The sequence below is a fragment of the Dendrobates tinctorius genome, unplaced genomic scaffold (assembly GCF_039654945.1).
Source record: "Dendrobates tinctorius isolate UK_male_01 unplaced genomic scaffold, ASM3965494v1 ptg000070l, whole genome shotgun sequence".
Classification (NCBI taxonomy): domain Eukaryota; kingdom Metazoa; phylum Chordata; class Amphibia; order Anura; family Dendrobatidae; genus Dendrobates; species Dendrobates tinctorius.
Window position 1 is genome coordinate 78,940,000 of NW_027361738.1, and position 12,818 is coordinate 78,952,817.

The window sequence follows — 12,818 nt, forward strand, 5'->3', positions numbered from 1 at the left end:
TTAGTTTTCCTTTGAAGAGATCAGGCCAAAATTATTTTTAGCCTAAAATATATTAATTTAGAGGCTTATTCTCAAAAGAAATTACTCTCAAAGTATGCCATATTCACAAAACAATCTATTTAAAAGAAATGTACTAGACAAAAAAAAATGAGCAATAAAAATCCATAAGAATGACTATAGTAGTACATGACTTGCTTTACAATCAGCCATTGTCTGGGGATTGTGTTCTGTTGAAGCTTTGGGTCCTAATTGTAGGTCAAATTTTGGGCCCTCAAGACATTCCTAGGGCACTCTGGTGATCCAGTCCAACTCTGAACCTTAGGAGACCCAATAGGAAAATGGAGAACGAAACTAAGAATAGAGGTCATGCAAAAATATTTCCAGAGAATATTTTGACATTTTAAAAGTTTCTAATTCAACCAGAGAATGTTTAACGTTTTCTAGGCAGCAGTAGGAACATCACATAACATTAATAATAAGCCTTCTTGGCCTCAGGAAAGCTTGCTTCAAAGCTGCAGATTCTGTAACTTGAGCACGGGAATGGTTTAGCTAATTTACAGTTAACTGCAGCAAACACTTAAAGATTAAAACTTGCTCCTTTACTTTATAGGCAACCAGCTGAATTTCAATTTTTTTTTCAATTTAGAATGGGCACCACAGTGTCAAGAAGATTCCTGCCCATAAAATAAACTTAAAACACTTTACACTCATTTCTCTGAAAAAGGACAGGAGGTAAAATTCTGAAAATACAACTTGAACCTAATGATGCACTGAATTGAATCTGATAATGACTGCGACTTTACCACTAGGACTACCGGACTGGTAACCTCCCCCCCCCCCCCAAGAACTACCGGATGGAGTCATTTTGACTCCTGGCTTGTTTTCGTTAATTTTTAGAGTTTCTTGCTCCTGGTATTGTTGTAGTTTTAATTTTAGCATTTTTGTTTATTATTACTGTATTACATTTGTGGTTTTTAATAATTATTATATTTTTTCTTATGTGTGTTTATTGCGAGATGCGACAGTGGTGTTTTGGAATTTTTTTTTCTGATTTTCAGATTTTTCTACAGGAAATAACAAAAGTAAACTAAGTAAAACAATAATAATAGACGTTTTACAATCATTTAAGATCAATTTTGTAAGATCAAATGCATACACAACATGTTGAAAATTAAACTACACATAGAGGGTTACATAATACATTGTTAGTTTTCGCTTTGAATTGATGTTTGAATTGCAACTTGGCTGACAAAAGCAATCATCATGATAAATGCAATTGTATTTGCTTGAAACAATCTGATTTCAAACTGAGAATTGACTTATTTTGTAAGTTTCGAAAGTACACGCATTGAAACAAAAACCAACTTTTGAAGGTGAGTTGACATAAAATGCGGCAAGTACAAACATGTAAAGTCAAAAGAGACAGTAAAATTCTTACTAAAAAGTACATAAGAATTGACATACTAAACATTTGTCTAAGTTGTTTAACAGTTCAGGCATCGTTGTTCATTTACGGCGGTACATGGCCCACACAAGGATTTACGGCAAGTCATACAACTTCCAACTGATCTATTCTATTTCCATTTTTGTTTGACCTTTCAAAATTTTGTTTGCAGCATCCCATCAGAAGAATTTGCAACTTCGGACATGCCACCCTTTTGCCTATATCTCACATAAGGACCACTGTTATGAATGGGTCACCGAGGAGAAAAAGCAAGACAAGCTAAGTAACAGAAAACCAGAGAGGTTGGTAACTATGCAGATTGCAGATCCCTGATCTTACCACACAACTAGCAGTAGCCGTGGAGCGTGCCTACGATGTTCCTAGACACCTCGTCACGGCCGGAGGACTAAATAAGCCTAAAGCAAGAAAAGGGAAAACTAACTGCCCCAGAGCAGACCCCAAAGGAATAGATAGCCCCCACACATGTATTGACGGTGAAAAAAGATGAAGGCACAAACACAGGCAGGAAAATAGGCTGAGCAAATGATGGGGCCCAAACTAACTAGACAGGAAAGGAAAGACACTGTCTGCAACCTGCAAAAAACCCTACAAAAATCATGTCCAACACTTCTGGTAGCAAAATTAACCCTGAAGTCACTAGACTTCTCCCACTATATTAGCACTCTGAAATATTCTGAGACAGAGCAAAAAGAGACCAAACTAGTTAGGGACAAAAAGCCAATTGGCAAAATACTGATAAATAATAGTGGAAATTCAGCACAGCCCCCAGCAGGGGCTGGCTGACCATACCAAAAAACTGAATAGACCAACAAAATCAAGTGTGAACATTAGCAGAAAAACTTAGCTTTAGATGACTGGAACAGAGCTGAAAACCAAGAGCTCACAAGCCAGAAGGAATCACCAGCAACTGAATAGGGCGTTGGCTGTCTTAAATCCAATCTGAGACTCCTGAGATCCAATCGTCATCCTCATTCTCAGGTGGCAGATCTCCACCGATCAAATCAGCCTCTCTACCTCCTGTTACCACCAGAGGGAGTCTGGAAGGAGAACTCACAACTGGTGAACCAGAGAATGAACTCACAACAGACCACCCAACTCTGTAACGAGCTTTTGCAAAAACGCCTTGCGTGAAATGTTTTCAGAGGTCGTCTCCTTGTACACTATCCAAGCACTTATACCTGCTAAGTCGAGGGTATTTTCAAATGAGTGAACAAGCCAACTCCGAGTACATGTTCTTGTGGTGTATTTGCGTGTCATTTGTTCTACGACATCTACTCCGTATTTAGTTTCATTATAAAACTTTACGGTTTCAGGAGTTTTTTAGCAGATTCAGAAGCAACATCTACATCGGGATGGATAGAATTCAAAATTATAACATTCTTGCTTGGTTTACCTTGATGCACGAAAAAAAAAAAAGTTGGGAAAAATGTTTCAAAAAGTTTCTAAATTTGACGCAATTGAGCATCTCAGAGGTGATTTTATGTGTGCTAGAAACTGTTGGCACAAATTTTGCGCTCTTTTGTGAAACATAAACTTTTCTTATTAGTCATAAAACAAATCAAAGAGAAAAATAAACCATATTTTCAACTTTGTAGAGAATTCATGAACTGAGAGTGCTATGTTGAAGAATTTGGCAGATAAAAAAGGCAACGAATAGCCCGAGACAAAAAAGGAAAGACGGCTTTAAGTATGTAAGGTGATTAACTGTATGCAATGTAGCCGAGTCCAGTAGAAGAGCAGTGCTGGGTATGGCAAGAGGCTCATTTGTAGTGATGCCCAGTGGAAATGCAGAGCTGGTTATGTCAGGAGACCCACTTGTAACAATGTAGTAGAATGCAGCTGAACAGTTGAACTGGGTATGTCACAAGACAAACTTTGAGCATTCTAGCAGAGTCCAGCAGAATAGCAGAGCTGGGTAAGTCAAAATACTCACTTTTACAATTGTAGCTGAGCCCAGCAGAATAACAGAGCTTGGTATGTTTGGTGAATCAAGAAAGGAAAGTTCTAATAGTATAGTAATGTGATCATGATACCAACAGCTATACAAATAATCAGGTTTATAAGGCCTTAAGGCTCCTTTACATTTAGCTATGCACCAGCGATCCCAACAACGATGCGACCCGGTCAGGATCGCTGGTGCATCTCTAAATGGTCGCTAGTGAGCTGCCACACAGGCAGATCTCACAGCGATGCAGCAGCGATACAGCGGTCGTTACTTACCTTTCAGACGTGGTGATCCTGACATCCTCCCGTCCGAGTACACGCGTCGCTCGTCGGCGCCAGCAGGGAGCCCAGCAGGACGTGCCCGACGAGAAATGGAGCTGCGCGATCAACGACAGACAGCGGGGGAGCCGGTCCTAGGTAAGTATCACACATAGCGATATCGCGTCTGCGTCACCAAATCGGTGATAATGATGCTTTAGCGATATTGTAAAACCCCCTTTAGGGTGTGCAACAAAGGCACACAAAGGAGCAGGGGCAACCAGCCAAAGTAAAGGGAGGGCAGACAGCCTGATGCTGGAGTAGCACCTGTATTACATAGACAACCAAACTCCTAAACCTGTGACAAGCAGAATGATATCTAAATAACTTTAAAAATGAATATGCTGGATGACTGTCTGTGATGTGAGATCGAGGAGGTATTTCCAGGAGCGTAACTATTGCAGTTGCAGAGAGTGTGACCGTGACCAAGCCCATGCAGGAGAGCGGCCCGCCGACACCAGTGCCTGCTTCAGCTGGATGTGCGTTTAAGGACCCACATTCAGCTAAAATGCATTGCAGTGCAGAGAACCTCCGGCTTCCTGTGCTGCAATAGAAGCTGCTAGCCAATCAGAGGTTAGCAGCTTACGTCAGCGTGCCCATGACTGGGGGCACATAGCAGTGATGTCATGTGCTGCCCGTCGCTTGAACGCTGAAATTGTTTATTTTTTATGTGTTAAAGCACAGTAGAAGATCAGGGGGCATATATACCAGGATGGACCCAGAATGGGGGACATATTTACCAGGGTGGGAGTCATATATATCAGGATGGCCCAAGATGGGGGACATATATACCTGGGTGGGGAACATATATACCAGAATGGGGAATGTACCGTGACGAGCAAAAGGGTAACAATGTTTTGAACTTTTGACTTTCAGGCTCCATATCTCACCATCCACAACTGCTTTGAACGTGAGACTACCATTATTTTATAGACAATCATCTTGGATATCTCAGACATAAATTTGACTTGCAACTATTTAGCATATGATTAGTTATACAGATTCTTGTCATGTCACTGCATTGTTACCGTTTTGCTCCTAACAATCTAAGTTTTAATTTGCATTATTTTGTTAGTATCTTGTAAATCTTCCTTTGGCTTTCAACATTGACTGAATCCTTCTGGGTGCAGACTCTTGATCAGATTCAAGCATGTCTTAACTGAAATCTGATCTGAGGTCTCATCTACACATTCAAAAAGTTGGTTACCTCCTGACGAAGGCAGACACCGAAACGCGCGTCAGGGTGGACACATCCATGGGACAACTGATGACCCCCCTCGCCACTCTTCAGCAGGTATTATTTAACTTGGTATAGTTGGCAGCATGTCATTGTTTTACACTAATTCAGTGCTTATTTTGTTATGAACCCCGTTTGAAAAAGCTGGACCGCGAAACGCATCTCAAGGGGCTGCAGGGCGAGGTGGGGGAGACTCCCTTATGATATGGGTAAGCATAGATCAATGATTGAAGTAGGAGGATTTGCAGTTAGACCCCACATTTTGGTATTGTGATTATTCCTCTGGCTCTCCTAAGCCACTGTGCTTTATGTTTGTTTGCCTCATTGTACATCTGCTTCCTTAGGATGAATTGTGCCTCCTCTTCCGACCCCTGCATACCTTCATGTCTCCTCCGTTTTAGCTCTTGATGTATGTACACTGTGTACATTCTATGTATTGTTGATTTTTAAATTTATGTGATTTTTCTAATAAAAATTTGGCAGATATACTTTTATTATGCCTTATGGGACATTATTGCTTCATTTTTTTGTTTGTTTCATTGTCTGGAGTTGTCCATATAACTCATTGTTTTTGAGTTGTTATTTTGGGAGAGTATTTATTTTTCACTCTCGGCCATGGTGTGATGTTGTGCTTTATGAATATGGTAACGAGTGACATTCCAAAAGTTGGTCACCCCCTGACAAAGGCAGACACTGAAATGCGCGTCGGGGTGGACGCATCCATCGGACAGCTTATTTAACTTGGTATAGTTGGCAGCATGTCATTGCTATTTTGTTATACACTATGCTGTCCATATTGGTTTGATGAGATATTCTATGCACAGTCACTTCATATATCTTACTTGAATTATACCCTCTTACATACCTTTAATTTGCCTGCCATATCTGGGTCTCTATTAACTTGCACTAATTCATCAATTTGTTATAGTTAGTAAGCACATATGCACTTTTTACAATCTTCCATCTATGACATTGTAACTTACTTTGCTGCTATTATCTTACTCCAGCACTTGATCTCAGCTTGTCCCTTGTGCATTGTGTCCATTTCTTCCCTGGTTATTTGTCTCCACTTACACCTTATTTTAATGTATGTTTTGTAAATAATAGGGATGGGCGAATCCTGAAATACTCGGAATCGCTAGACTCTAACGAGTCCGACTCGGTAACTCACTATTCGTTACGAGTCTAGCGAGTCCAATGTTAATGAATGGGGATGCGAGTATTGCAGCGATTCCTGTGCTGCCATTTTTTTTGTTCCGCTTACTTCCCGCATGTGGCTGTGCACACCATGCGGAAAGTAAGCAGAACAATTGCGGATGGTACCCACGGTCCGGAGGAGAGGAGGAGACTGTCTTCCGGGCTTTGGGTACCATATCCCTGTAAAAAATAGAATTTAAAAATAAAAAATATTGTTATTCTCACCCTCCGACGTCCCGCGCAGCCTTCCCGCCTCTCCACGCATCCGTTCCCAGTAGTCCTTTGCGAAAATGCCCGCGATGGCGTCCGTTCTCGCGGGATCGCGAAGTCTCGCGGTCATTCGCGCGACGTCATCGTGAATTACCGCGAGACATCGCAATCCCGCGAGAACGGACGTCATCGCGGGCATTTTCGCAAAGGATTACTGGGAACGGATGCGTGGAGAGGCGGGAAGGCTGCGCGGGATGTCGGAGGGTAAGAATAACAATATTTTTTATTTTTTTTTACATTTTATCTTTTACTACTGATGCCGCATAGGTGGCCTCAGTAGTAAAAAGTTGGTCACACTTGTCAAACACTATGTTTGACGAGTGTGACCAACCTGTCAATCAGTTCTCCAAGCGATGCTACAGATCGCTTGGAAAACGCTAGCATTTTGCAAGCTAATTACGCTTGCAAAATGCTAGTTTTTCCATGGAAAAATCGCGGGAATTTAAAATGCGATTTTCCCGCGGAATGGAATTCTGGAATTCTCGCGGTAATTTCCGCGAGAGTTCTGGTACGTGTGCACTTAGCCTTATTTGCATTGGACTCGTTACTGTGCGAGTAATCGCTTGGAAACTCGCAGAGTACCGACTCCTGTGAGTCCCCTACTACTCGCAGAGTAACGAGTCCTAACGAGTAGCTTCGCCCATCCCTAGTAAATAATAAAGCTATTATTTTTCCTACACACTCTGGGTTTCAAAAAATTTGGTTTCTTTCTCCATTTGTGATTTATCCTTACCGATATGCCCCATACTATGTCCTGTGTACACATGTGGTGGTGAATATATATTCTTCCTGATATATCGGTTATCACCACCCATTATAATCACAAGCTAAGACTTATACATGCGTACTTTGTCTTTGAGATTTTTTTGACTAAACCATTTCCAAAGTTGGTGCATGCTGATCGCCTCACTTGGGTATGTATACAGCTTTTTCTTCAACTCTGCCCACAAGTGTTCTATTGGATTGAGGTCTGGGGACTGTGGGGGCCAATCCAGCAGCTGTACTGCATTGTCATTGAACCATTTATTTGCCAAGTTATACGTATGCTTTGGGCCGTTGTCCTGCTGGAACACTACTTTTCATACCCATTATACTCGAGTGTACGAAGTAACTCATCTTGTAGGTTACTCACATATAGCTCAGCATTGAGACCACCATCGATCCTAGTCAAGTATCCAACACCTTTGGCTGTGTAACAACCCCATATTATCAGGCTTCCTCCACCAAACTTGACATTTCCTTCAATTTCTAAATCCATTTCCCCCTCTTTTCCTTGTTTTTCCAGTCCCATTTACACACATCAGAGCCTCGTCTCTTGACTTTGGTCTCATCTCCCATTTCCAAATCACCCATTTCCAATCTTCTACTGTCCACTTTTCGTTCTTTTCTGCAATTTCGAGCCAACGCTTCTTATGACTATGTTGAAGTTAGGGCTTCTTCACCTTTTTCCAGGCCACCTTTCCAGACTTGTGTAATGTGCATTGCAGGGTGCTTGCATGGACATCTGTGATCTCACTATTATGAAGCCTACGAGCCTCCTCCACTGCCGTGATTGTCACGCCAGAACTGATAGACCTTGTGATGAGCCGATTTGTTGACTCCATTATTTTGCCTGGACGTCTACCTTTTGGCTTCTGAATGGATTGCCGGACTTCATTTTGTATTCTTCCAACTGTCATGGCCTCAAATGATACAGTTTGACGATCTTCTTTTTCCAGAGACCTCTATTGATGAGCTAGATGCTGCTTCGCTTTTCCTGGTAAATCTTCTTCATGGTTGCTCCTCTATTCGAACCAGTAAATTTCGCTTGGGAATCAACCTAATAACACACTGAGCTATTACGGAATGTGAGAACGGGTTGTATTTTGTAGTATAAAGGGAAAGAAATTTTTCTACCAACAGGAGCAAAACAGTAACAATGCAGTGACTTGATGAGGATCTGCATAACTAATCATTATACGCTAAAGAGTTGCAAGACAAATTTATGTATGAAATAGCCAAGATGATTGTCTATAAAATGATGGTAGTCTGATGTTAGAAGCTGTAGTGGATGAGATATGAAAGTCAAAAGTTCAAAACATTGTTACCCTTTTGCTTGTCATTGTATCTACAGTACCAGGATGGGCTCAGGGTGGGAGACATATACATCAGGATGTGGAACATATATATATATACTAGGAGGGGCCCAGAATAGGGGACATACATACCAAGATGGGGACCATATATATACTAGGAAGGAGCCCAGAATGGGGAACATAGCAGGATTGGGGGCATATATAACAGGATGTGGCCTAGGATGGGTAACATATATACAGTTGTGGCCAAAAGTATTGACACCCCTGCAATTCTGTCAGATAATACTCCGTTTCTTCCTGAAAATGATTGCAATCACAAATTCTTTGGTATTATTATCTTCATTTAATTTGTCTTAAATGAAAAAACACAAAAGAGAATGAAGCAAAAAGCAAAACATTGATCATTTCACACAAAACTCCAAAAATGGGCCAGACAAAAGTATTGGCACCCTCAGCCTAATACTTGGTTGCACAACCTTTAGCCAAAATAACTGCGACCAACCGCTTCCGGTAACCATCAATGAGTTTCTTACAATGCTCTGCTGGAATTTTAGACCATTCTTCTTTGGCAAACTGCTCCAGGTCCCTGATATTAGAAGGGTGCCTTCTCCAAACTGCCATTTTTAGATCTCTCCACAGGTGTTCTATGGGATTCAGGTCTGGACTCATTGCTGGCCACCTTAGAAGTCTCCAGTGCTTTCTTTCAAACGACTTTCTAGTGCTTTTTGAAGTGTGTTTTGGGTCATTGTTCTGCTGGAAGACCCATGACCTCTGAGGGAGACTGTTATGAATGAGTCACCGAGGAGGAAAAACAAAAACAAGCTAAGCCACAGAAAACCAGAGAGGTTGGTAACTAAGTGGATTGCAGACCCCTGATCCTATCCACACAACTAGCAGTGGAGCGTACCTACGATGATCCTAGACGCCTCGTCACAGCCGGAGAACTAAATAAGCCTAAAGCAAGAAAAGGGGAAATCTAAACTGCCCCAGAGCATACCCCAAAGCAATAGACAGCCCACAAACATGTATTGTCGGTGAGACAAGATGAAAACGCAAACACAGATAGAAAAATAGGCTGAGCAAATGATAGGGCCCACACTAACTAGAAAGGACAGGAAAGGAAAGATGCTGTCTGCAATCACGCACAAAACCCTGCCAAAAAATGTCCAACACTTTCTGATAACAAAAACCCTGAAGTCGCTAGACTTCAATTCCCTATATCAGCACTCTGGTATATTCTGAAGACAGAGCAAAAAGAGACCAATCTGATCAGGGACAAAAAGCAAACTGGCATATACAGAGACATAAGAATGGAAATTCAGCACAGCCCCAGCAGGGGCTGGCTGACCACAAAAACTGAGTAAACCAGAACAAGTCTCATGAGAAAAAATAGCAGCGCACACTTAGCTTGAGAAGGCAGGAACAGAACTGGAAACCAGAATCTCAGGGCATGAAAAAATCACCAGCACAAAATTAGGGAGTCGGCTGTTTTAAATCCAGTCAGAGACTCCTGATGTCCACTCACAGTCCTCCTCCTCAGGTGGCAGATGTCTGCCATTTAGATCAGCTTCATTACCTACTGTAACCACTAGAGGGAGCCCGGATGGAGAACTCACGACTCCTCTGTCAACACAGCCAGCTCCACCACCCTCACCAGAAGCCAGAGGTAAACCAGAAAATGAGTTCACAACAGTACCCCCCCTTGAGGAGGGGTCACCGAACCCTCATCCACGCCACCAGGCTGATCAGGATGGGCCCGGTGAAAAGCACGAACCAATCTATCAGCATGAATGTCAGAAGCAGAGACCCAAGAATTGACCTCCTGGCCATAAATCTTCCACTTGACCAAATACTGGAGTCTCCGTCTAGCCAGATGAGAATCCAGTATTTTCTCTACCTCATATTCCACATTACCTTCAACCAACACAGGGTCAGGAGATGCCGCCATAGGAACCACTGGCTCAACAAACCTCTTCAACAGAGACTTATGAAACACGTTATGGATAGTGTTGAGCATTCCGATACCGCAAGTATCGGGTATCGGCCGATACTTGCTGTATCGGAATTCCGATACCGACTTCCGATATTTTTTCAATATCGGAATTCGGCATCGGAATCGGAAGTTCAGTTGATTGACGGCCTGACGTCATCATGATGCGCGGTGTGTGCGCATCATGATGCGCCGTCATTTCGGGCCTTCCGGGGGTCTCTGCCGGCCTGCCGGGGGGCTGTGCCGGCCTGCCGGGGGGCTGTGTGGACTGCCCGGGGTCTGTACCGGCCTGCCGGGGGGCTGTGCCGGCCTGCCGGTGGTCTGTGCACCCTGTGGGGGTCTGTACCGGCCTGCCGGGGGGCTGTGCCGGCCTGCCGGGGGGCTGTGCTGATGTCCGGGGGTCTGTGCAAGCATCGTCCGATGGGACTACAAGTCCCATCGGGCGATGCCTGCTACCATGACAGTGATTGACACATTAGCCAATGATGGGACAGTAGTAGTCCCATCATCCGGCTAATGTGTTAAATGTTAAAAAAAAAAAAAAAAAATACTACATACATACTACATGCATGCTACATACATACTACATGCTACATACATACTACATATATACTACATACATACTACATACATGCTACATACATGCTACATACATACTACATATATACTACATACATACTACATACATACTGCATGCTACATACATACTACATACATACTACATATATACTACATGCATGCTACATACATACTACATGCTACATACATACCACATACATACTACATATATACTACATGCATGCTACATACATACTACATGCTACATACATACCACATATATACTACATACATACTACATATATACTGCATGCTACATACATACTACATATATACTACATGCATGCTACATACATACTACATGCTACATACATACCACATACATACTACATACATACTACATACATACTACATGCTACATATATACTACATGCATGCTACATACATACTGCATGCTACATACATACCACATACATACTACATACTACATATATACTACATGCATGCTACATACATACTACATGCTACATACATACCACATACATACTACATATATACTACATGCATGCTACATACATACTACATGCTACATACATACCACATATATACTACATACATACAATACATTCATACAATACATACATAGACATACAGTACATATAACATAGAGTAACATACTTACCAATACTTGTCACATTGTTCCCCGAAGCCATTGTCGTCTACGGAATAAATATTAACATAACAAACCACAAAAATACTCACCCACGATCCGAAGCAGTCCACGAGTGTGTCCCACGACGATCTTGGGTAGAGAACTGCAGCATCAGATGATGCTGCCGTTCTCTACGGGCTGCAGGAATCCAATGACGGAAGGTAGGTATCCTTCCGCACTGTATTCCTCCGCCACTTAAAAAAAAAAAGTCCCTAGTCTCACTTTATGCCATTGCTGTGTGGGAAATTCCCACACAGCAATGGCATAAAGTGAGACTAGGGACTTTTTTTTTTAAGTGGCGGAGGAATACAGTGCGGAAGGATACCTACCTTCCGTCATTGGATTCCTGCAGCCCGTAGAGAACGGCAGCATCATCTGATGCTGCAGTTCTCTACCCAAGATCGTCGTGGGACACACTCGTGGACTGCTTCGGATCGTGGGTGAGTATTTTTGTGGTTTGTTATGTTAATATTTATTCCGTAGACGACAATGGCTTCGGGGAACAATGTGACAAGTATTGGTAAGTATGTTACTCTATGTTATATGTACTGTATGTCTATGTATGTATTGTATGAATGTATTGTATATATGTGGTATGTATGTAGCATGTATGTAGTATGTATGTAGCATGCATGTAGTATATATGTAGTATGTATGTGGTATGTATGTAGCATGTAGTATGTATGTAGCATGCATGTAGTATATATGTAGTATGTATGTAGTATGTATGTGGTATGTATGTAGCATGCAGTATGTATGTAGCATGCATGTAGTATATATGTAGTATGTATGTAGCATGTATGTAGTATGTAGTATGAATGTAGCATGTATGTAGTATGCATGTTGTATGTATGTAGCATGTAATTTTTTTTTTTTTTTTTTTTACATTTAACACATTAGCCGGATGATGGGACTACTACTGTCCCATCATTGGCTAATGTGTCAATCACTGTCATGGTAGCAGGCATCGCCCGATGGGACTTGTAGTCCCATCGGACGATGCCTGCACAGCCCCCCGGAGCCTGCACTGCCCCCCGGCAGGCCGGCACAGC

The 12,818-nt window shown here is 42.1% G+C and overlaps 1 long non-coding RNA gene across 4 annotated transcripts in view; it reads left to right on the forward strand.

Annotated features, from left to right (window-relative positions):
* Window positions 1–12,818, forward strand: part of LOC141095719 (uncharacterized) — a 92,303-nt gene that overhangs the window by 54,182 nt on the left and 25,303 nt on the right. For all 4 annotated transcript variants that reach the window (XR_012233459.1, XR_012233457.1, XR_012233458.1 and 1 more), the window contains exon 4: window positions 1,617–1,746. This is a non-coding gene — a long non-coding RNA (uncharacterized lncRNA). The remainder of the gene's footprint in view (window positions 1–1,616; window positions 1,747–12,818) is intronic.